Raw genomic sequence first — 9,501 nt, 5'->3', positions numbered from 1 at the left:
AATCACAATTATACATTTTTAAAATTACAATATCAAGATCTAGGAGACATTACCACAGATTTTACAGAATTTCAAAGGATATAGAAAGTGTATTTCAAAAATCTGGTTTGAAATAAATTTGACAACTTCTAAGAAGTGCCTTGGAAGACAAATTAATGAAACTAACTCTGGAGGAAATATAAAATTTGAATAGCACCTATTAAAGAAAGTATATTCCTAGCTTGAAAATCTACCTGTATGAAATAGCAGGTTCATATACATTTTAATTGATAAATTATATTGAACAATTAAAGCATAAAAAAGAAGGAACACTTCTCCCCTCATTGTAGGAAATGAACATTGTGCTAATCCTAAAACTGGATAAAGATAATAGAAGAAAAAAGTATGAACATACATAGAAATTTGTTTAACAAAACCAACTATTAGAAGTCAGATCTGGCAGTATGGAGAAAGTGGTTTTGTTATAGGGGAGACAGTGTTGGTTCAGTGTTGGAAGATCTATCCCCAAAAGTCATCATTTTAACAGAGGAAAGGAAAAATCCATAAGATCCTGTCACTATTTGGAGAAAATGTATGGGACTAAATTCTACAGCTCTTCATGGTAAAAGCTATCAGGAGACTAGAAGTGGAACAGAACTTTCTCAACAGATTAAAGACATGTACTCAATACTTCCAGTGAGAACACCTTATATGAATGGAGAAGATATAATGCTTTCTCCTTAAGGTGGGGAAAAAGGGCAGACATGCTTACTCTTTATCTGTCCATTAAACTTTGAAACCTAGTCCCCACCAAAATAGTCTGGCAATAAAATGACACAATTAGGATAGGATTGCTGCCCTCTGTCTTTTCTGAAAAATACAAATGATGTGTCATTCATAACTTGGGGGATATGAAGCAGGTAAATAAGGAAAATCTACGCAGCATTCACAGCTCAACACCTGGAACTCAGATATCCCTCAGTGATGGTTGATAATGTTATGGTAACTGTCATCCTCCTTGTCATCCATATCACAGCCATAATAACATCTCTGGAGTGCTTAGGAAACAGTTTAGGGGACTCATTCAACTGTCATTGATGAGAAGCCTGTGTGAGCTGCAATCCATAAAACCATTAGTCAAAACACTGAATGAGATTTCTGGGACTCAACCACAACCAAGAAAATAAACAGCAAAGACTTCAGAGCTAAAACTTTGTACATTGGTATCCTTGCATCCAGTGATGCTAGCTGTCATGCTTGCACTGAAGAGTAGAAATTCTTCTGACAATTATATTTTCAGCCTTCGTTGTATTCAGTGCTGACAGAGTTACACAGCATTTCTTCCAGATCATGACCAAAAAGTTTGGGTCTCATGCCTCTTCCCTGCCAGGTTCTCGACAGAGACTCAGACATTTTCCTCTGGATTGATATGGGTGGAGTAACAGAGAGTGTTTCTTCCTGCAAGCAACCATGGGAGGAGTAGAAAGAGGTACAGGCCACTGAACTGGAACCATCAAACTGAATGCATGAAGCACAGGTTGATTGCTTATTTTATAAAATTGTGTGGGTTCAATGAACACAGTTCATAATGATACAATTCTGACTGAGATATCTTAATAGTATTTGAGGAATTCCTAACATTAAAGGAAGAAAATGAACACCAGAAAATTACTTTCCAGGAAAGAATTTGGGTTCTCTCTTTATTCAGAAGAACATTCGTGGACCCTATACATAGATTGTGCTTCTTTTTTTTCTTTCCTTGAAAATCTGTTTGCTTTCTATCTCCATTTTTATTGTGATAAATTAGACATAAAAAAATTCCATTTTAACTACTGTGAGGTTCAGTTTAATAATACTCATTACATTCACATGATTAGGAAAACTTCACAATAATTCATCTCCAAAAATTCATCTTTCCAAACAGAAATCACATACTTAATTTTTACAACCCCCTCTAAAGTCTCTTTCCAAACCTGAAGTAAGAAGCGTTATGAGAAAGTAAAGCCATTGCACTACCACAATATGGTGACTGATCTTTCAAGCCTGGGTATTAAAAATTTTTTCATTTACCAAATTAAATACCAATCCAAGCATCATCAGTTTAGGCAATTTTATGGTAGAGCATCTTCAGGGTATTTTTAATGTCTCTGTTTCTCAAGCTATAGATGAAGGAATTCAGCATAGGGGCTAAAACTGTGTACATCATTGAGGTCATTGTAGTATTTCTTGAGAAATGTAACACAGCTGACCAAAGGTACATTCCAAAGCCATTTCCATAAAATGAGAAAACAACAGACAAGTGAGCCACACATGTACAGAAGGCTTTACACTTCTCACCTGATGATAGAACTCAGAATAGAGGAAACAATTTCATTGTAAGAGAATCGGATCCTATAGATGGGTAAAATTCCAAATATGGCACCAACAAAATATATGATAATGTTACTTGTAAAGGCATCAGAACAGGAAAGATTAAGGACTTGAGAAGGATCACAGAAGAAATTAGAGATTTCCACATCCTCATAGTTGGTAAACTGTAAGACAACCAAATTGTGCAGCTGGGAATCTAAAATGCTAACCAAAAAGACACCAAACTAGGAAGATGTAGACATGAAGGTTCATGATGGCTGAATAAGGCAGGGGGTGGCAGATGGCCACAAAGTGGTCATAGGCCATCACAGTTAGTGGCATGTCATACATGTATCCAAAAATGAGAAAATTAGACATCTGTGTCAGGCAGCCCTCGTAAGAGATGACTCTGCTCTGAATATGGATGTCCACAATTATCTCTGGAGCCATAGTAGATGTGACACCAATGTCAGGCAAGGACAGGTTGGAGAGGAAGAAGTAGATGGGGATGTGGAAGTGAGAGTCAGAGCTGAAAGCCAGGTTGATGAGCAGGTTCCCCAGGACTGTGACCAGGTATATGGACAGGAAGAGTCCAAAGAGAACAGATTGCAGGAATGGATCCTCTGAGAAACCAATGAGATGAAATTCTGAGATTTGTGTGAGATTCTGTGCTTCTATATTGCTAGAACACCTTCGAAATAGAAAAGATACTGGAAAAAAAGAAAACATAAACAGGCACTCTGCATATATTCTTTGTTTCCCATGAAGTTTATTGGTATCTTTTAGGTATAAAATACAGTTACATTCATCATTCGGATCTTGTACCATTACATGAGTATCTTGGTTATTTTTTTCCCTTTCCCCATCCTCCCTTCACCCCCTCCACCCTTCCCTATTTGCAAAGACTTCATTTCCATTTTTTTCCTTTTCTCATATTTTTTCATTTCCCATCTTTCCTTTCCCCTACCCCTCCCACTTCCCCTACTCCTTTAGACCTTTTCTTTCTATTACACAATATCAGTTATACATTTTTAAAATTACAATATCAAGATCCAGAAGACATTACCACAGATTTTACAGAATTTCAAAGGATATAGAAAGCATATTACAAAAATCTGTTTTGAAATAAATTTAACAACTTCTAAGAAGTACCTTGGAAGAAAAATTAATGTAACTAACTCTGGAGGAAATGTAAAATTTGAATAGTACCTATTAAAGAAAGTATATTCCTAGCTTGAAAACCTACCTATATGACAACAGCAGACTCATATACATTTTAACTGATAAATTATATCAAACATTTAAAGCAGAAAAAAGGAGGAACACTTCTCCCCTCTTTTTAGGAAATCAACATTATGCTAATGCTAAAACTGGATAAAGATAATAGAAGAAAAATGTATGAATATAGATAGAAATTTGTTTAACAAAACCAACTATTAGAAGTCAGATCTGGCAGTATGTAGAAAGTGGTTTTATTATAGGGATGGCAGTGTTGGTTCAGCATTGGATGATCCACCCAGAAAAGTCATCATTTTACCAGAGGAAAGGAAAAAGCCATGTGATCTTGTCAGTAGTTGGAGAAAATGTATTGGACTAATTTCTACAGTTGTCCATGGCAAAAGCTATCAGGAGACTAGAAGTAGAACAGAACCTTCTCAACATATCAAAGACATGTACTCCATACTTCCAGCAAAAATGCCTTATATGAATGGAAAAGATACAATGCTTTCTCCCTAAGGTGGGGAACAAGGGCCAATATGCCCACTCTTCATCTGTCCAATAAACTTTGAAACATAGGCCCAAACCAAAACAGTCTGGCAATAAAATGACACAATTAGGATAGGATTGGCAAGGTAGAATTAAAATCTTTACATGTAGATTAAATGATCATCTACAGAGAAAATACTAAGAGATCTCCAGGGGCCCCTAGAACTTTTATTTGAATTTAGCAGGATTAGAAAACACAAGGTATATATAAAAATTCGGGTCTGTGTATACTTGCTGTAAATTTAGTTCAGTGGTCTTGCTGCCTGCTGCACAAGCACAAGGACACAATTTCGATCCCTGGTACCAAAAAAAAAAAAAAAAGTTATGTAGGAGTACAAAATACCTAGAAGAGTAAAAAGAAAAAAATAGTGTTGGAAGACATTTAGTACCTAAATTTAAGACTTCCTCTAAAGCTACAATAATCAATACACCATGTGACAGGAACCTGAAAAAAAATAGCATGATTAGCTATCCTCTTTACAGATCAAGTGGATTTCAAATGAGAATTTGAAACATTCTGGTCCTAAGAATTTCAGATAAGGGATACTCAACTTGTATGTACAAATCTATTGTGAACATGTGTTTTCATTCCTCTCAAGTGAAAACTTAAGAACAGGACTCTTGGTTCTTATCAGTGATACAAGAAATGTCTATAGTGTTTTCCAAAATGGTTTTATCATTTTACATCCACATTAACCATATTAGAAAGTTCTAACTGGTTCATACCTAAGCTGAAATTTGCTCTTTAAAAACTTCTAACTTCATCTCCCTAACGAGTATATAATTCAGTCTTGTTACTGTACTGATTAGCATTTTTCTAATGCTAGTGTTGCACAGCTTTCCTTGTGCTGTACTGGCTATTTATCATCTTCTTGTGTCTATTTTTTTAATTGGTTTGTCTATAATTGAGTTGTAAGAGTTCTTTATATATTCTGGTTATAGGTTATATGCATTACAAATATGGCCTATTTAAGGACTACTTTTCATTTTCTTAATGATGTCATTTAAAGTTCAAATTTTGATGGAATCTCATTTATCAATTTTTTCTCTTATACATCATGTTTTTTATATCCTAGGAAATTCTTGCCTACCCTAAATTCATAAACATTTTCCCTTATAATTTCTTCTTAAAGTTTTATAGTTTTATTCTTTCATATTTAGGTTCATAGATCCTTACAAGTTATTTCTATATATGGAAATAAAGGGCTAAGGTTAATTTTTTATATACAGATACCGGGTGTTCTAGTGCCATTTCCTGAAAACATTATCTTTTCCTCTGCTCTTCAATTGAGTTTATGTTCTATAAAATGTTAATGTTAAATAATCTTTCAGAAAAACTTAGTGGACCATATATGTATGGTTCTATTTCTAGATTCTCTGTTTTATCCCAGTGATATATATGTCTTTCCTTACAGCAACACTGCCTTTATTACTGCATATATTCTTAATTAAAGCATTAATAATGCATATACTTTCAATATTATTTCACATTCTTGGCAAACCCAACTCTTGGATCTCTTCCAATATTGGTTATAGTACTACTCACATCCTTACATGTATACCTACTTTAGAGACACTAAACAAAGTCAGAAGACCAAAGCATTAGACATATCAAATTCATTATTACAGAAACATAAGCCATACTCTTTAAGGGGAAAAAATAGAGAAGGAAATATTTTTAACCTTTTGAGAAATAAAAATTATTTTGGTTAAAAAATTAATGATCAGTCTAATAAGCCATATAACCTTCTAACAATGGAAGAAAAGTCATATATATATATATATAGAGAGAGAGAGAGAGAGAGAGAGAGAGAGATGGAATTGCATAATGTGATGGCTAAATTAAATTTCTAGTTCATGATTTGAACATACCCTTATGTGCCACTTTTCTTCCAGTGTTTCATGATTACTAGGTTTTCTAATTTCCTTTCTTCACAGATGTAAGTACTCACTTAATATTGTCTATCTTTTTAAAATTATTCCATATCTTGCTTCTATCTTCAGGTTTGTTAGATGTCAAACTTTGAGAAATATGGTTTGTAACTATATAGTTACAAACCATATATATAATATATATACCCATGACATCACTTTCCAAAAACTGGCATTGGTGTAAATTGCACTTTATATTTTTGATAAGCCTTTTAAAATTTCTTATTAGTTTATGTTTGTGACATGTAGCAATTACATTTTGTTTGGAGAATTAACAGATATGCATAATACATCTTGATCACTTTTACTCCCACTTCCCCCAGGCCTTCCATCTCCCCATTTCCTCCGCTCTTCCCATATGTAGAGTCCACCTCCCTTTTTCTTAATATGACTCTATTACTATGCTGTTTAAATTATTCATATGTGGGTCTCTCATGTTAGAGAAACTATGAGATATTTAACCTTCTGTGACTGATTTGTTTCATTTAGAATTATCATCTTTTTTTATTAAATTCTTTTATTGGTACATTGTAGGTATAAAACACAATTACATTTCTCATTGGGAATTGTACCTTTACATAATGCATCTTGGTTCTTATTTTTTCCCCATTCCTAGCCCTCCCTTCATGCCCTCCACCCTTCCCTATTTACAAAGACTTTATTTCCATTTTTCCATTTCTCATCATTTTTCTTTCCTTTCTTTCCTTTCCCCTGCCCCTCCCACTACCCCTACCCCTTTGGACCTTTTCTTCCTATTTTACATTTTCGATTATTCATAGAATTATTGTCTTAAAATCCATCCATTTTCTTACAAATGACTGAAATTTCTCATTATGGCTGAGTAGTACTGCATTATATATAACTACCATATTTTCTTTATTCATTCAGCCACAGAATATTTCAAATAATGAAATGTTAACATTTTAAATTTTTCCTTTATTATATACACTTTTCTTTGCTTCAGTGTCATAAATATCTTGTGGGGGAAGTGAGTCTTTGGTCTTTTTCTTGTTTTATTTCTTTTTTTAAAGTACAGTTTCTATATTGGCCTAATGATACCACTTTTTTGAATATAATGCATCTCCTATACATTTGAGGACTTTAGCACAAAGAAAGTCTTCACAGTCCAGATGTGACTCCCAACTTTTTAATAAAACCTTCACAGATTTTTCACATCAATCTTCTGAATATATGAATTGCAGTTATTTTACTTCTGTCCCCTGAAGGCAACTTGGCTTCATTATTTGTTCAGATTTCAATATTATTGAATTGTGATAAAAGACAAAGGAGAGAAATACAGGAACTATTGAGGGCATAGAAGAAGAGCACATCACATGGAAAATAGATATATACCAATTACCTGACTTTTAGGCTTGTTTTAAAATTTTTTAAAGTATAAAACTGCGGAAATATTGGTTCTCAATCTCACATATCATTATATTTACTGTGTAATCTTTAAACTATTCAGAAACTTTGACATTGTACCAAAACCTATACTATCAGAATGTGTGCACATGAAGTTCTTTGTGGTATTTTCTTCAACCAGTGCTGAGAACAACTGCCTTAAATTATATTCTAGCATTTAGAAACGGTGCAATAAAATTACCAGTTTTTATCGTCAATATAACTATAAATTCAAAAACTATAAACATTTAGTAATATTGGCTTTATAACAAATGTCTATGAAATTTCAGTTCTTGGAATCTCTGCTTGATTCCATTGTCCCAGACACTTGTACTTCAAGATCATTGCTATCAGGAACTTGGTGGGTAGATTTTCTTATCAATGTTTCCATGATAGCATTGATTGTACATTTATGGATTTTTTTTTCTTTTTTTCCATTAAGTTTATTGGTACATTTTAGGTATAAAATACAGTTACATTCATCATTGGGAACTTGAACCTTTACATGATGTATCTTGGTTCTTATTTTTTTTCCCTTCCCCTGCCTTCCCTTCACCCCCTCCCCCTTTCCCTATTGGTAAAGACTTTGTTTCCATTTTTTTCTTTTCTCCTATTTTTTCTTTTCCATTCTTTTATTTCCCCTACCCCACCCACTTCCCTACTCCTTTAGACCTTTTCTTCTTATTACACAATATCAATTAAGCATTTTTAAAATTACAATATCAAAATTTAGAGGACATTACCACAGGTTTTATAGAATTTAAAATGATATAGAAAGCATATTACAAAAATCTTTTAATTATCTTATCCTCAACCAACTTAAAATACAGATCTTCAAGAGTATCAGGTGCTTTTCTGCATAGCATTGATCATGGCAGTTGATCAAATGATTGCCTCAACTAATACCTGTTATTGTAAGATTTATATAAAATTGGATGATATTAATTACAGGTAGAAAACAAAGTTGTCAGGGAAGAGAAATGTTTCATTTGCTTTATAGTCACTTTGTGAAGCTTCTAAGATTAAAAATTTTTGCTGGTTGTAGAATATAATACAATGTTCCTTAAGGTGATTTTAGGTAGATTAATTTTTATATATAATTATCTCTAAGTTTCTGTGTTTTAGGGAACATCATTAACAACTGTAGACAAGAACTTACTTGCAAAAGTACCTAAAGCTTATCTAAGTAGTGCACAACACATCTATTGTCCTTGGAATGTAGCACTTTATATTGACTTGTGCTTTTAAGCTTCTGTAGTACACAATCCAATTCTAATGCTTTAATTGATGCTCAGCTTTATCTGAGTGAAGGACCTGATTTAATTTGTAAATTCATTATTATAACAACACTTTTAAAAGTCTTACACCTTTCTCCATTTCACAGAAATAAAATTGCTATATAATATGATGTTGGAGAATAGTTGTTTCACTTCCCGCAATTGCTGGATTGTCAGTATTAATATGAATCATCTATATTTATTGTCCAAATAAATGTCAGTACCTATCATGTTTATCAGCTTTTTCTTAATATGTACCATCAAAATATATCTGATGTCTATCTAGTAATAAGTTTTCCAAGATAACTAATCAAGAAATTTTATATTGCATTGGAATACTACTTTCACTGAATTCCAATAAAGGATTTAACACCCTGGGACGGGTGTAAAAAACTGAATATTTCAGCTGCAATTACAGAATTCTGGGAGGCAGAGGCAGGAGGACAACAAGTTTAAGCCCAACCTGTATAACTTTGCAAGGCTCTGTCTCAAAATAAACAAGTAGGATATGGGCTGGCAATGTGGCCCTGGGATAAATTGCCAGTACAGAAAAGAAAAAAAAAATGAAAGAAAGTGGGGAAAGAAAGATGAGGAAGAATGAAGGAAATAAGGAAGGAAGGAAGGAAGGAAGGAAGGATGATAGGAAGGAAGAATTAAAGAAAGATTTCAGTCCTGAATATTGACCTGCTACATTGCATAGAAAGTATGTAAATTTCTCCTCAGCTCTGCTCAGTATACTCAATGGAAATAGTATAATATCCACTGCCAAAAAATGTATAGCAGTAAGCAAAAC

The 9,501-nt window shown here is 33.4% G+C and overlaps 1 pseudogene; it reads right to left on the bottom strand.

Annotated features, from left to right (window-relative positions):
- Positions 1 to 2,553: 2,553 nt before the first annotated feature.
- LOC110346915 (olfactory receptor 7E24-like) overlaps positions 2,554 to 9,501 on the bottom strand; it is a 29,302-nt pseudogene continuing 22,354 nt past the window's right edge.

The sequence above is a fragment of the Heterocephalus glaber genome, unplaced genomic scaffold (genome assembly GCF_053883595.1).
Source record: "Heterocephalus glaber isolate CG9 unplaced genomic scaffold, H.glaber_assembly_v1.0 deba00001532, whole genome shotgun sequence".
NCBI lineage: Eukaryota > Metazoa > Chordata > Mammalia > Rodentia > Bathyergidae > Heterocephalus > Heterocephalus glaber.
The sequence above is the reverse complement of the archived record's forward strand: the minus strand, read 5'-3'. Positions and strand labels throughout refer to the sequence as shown.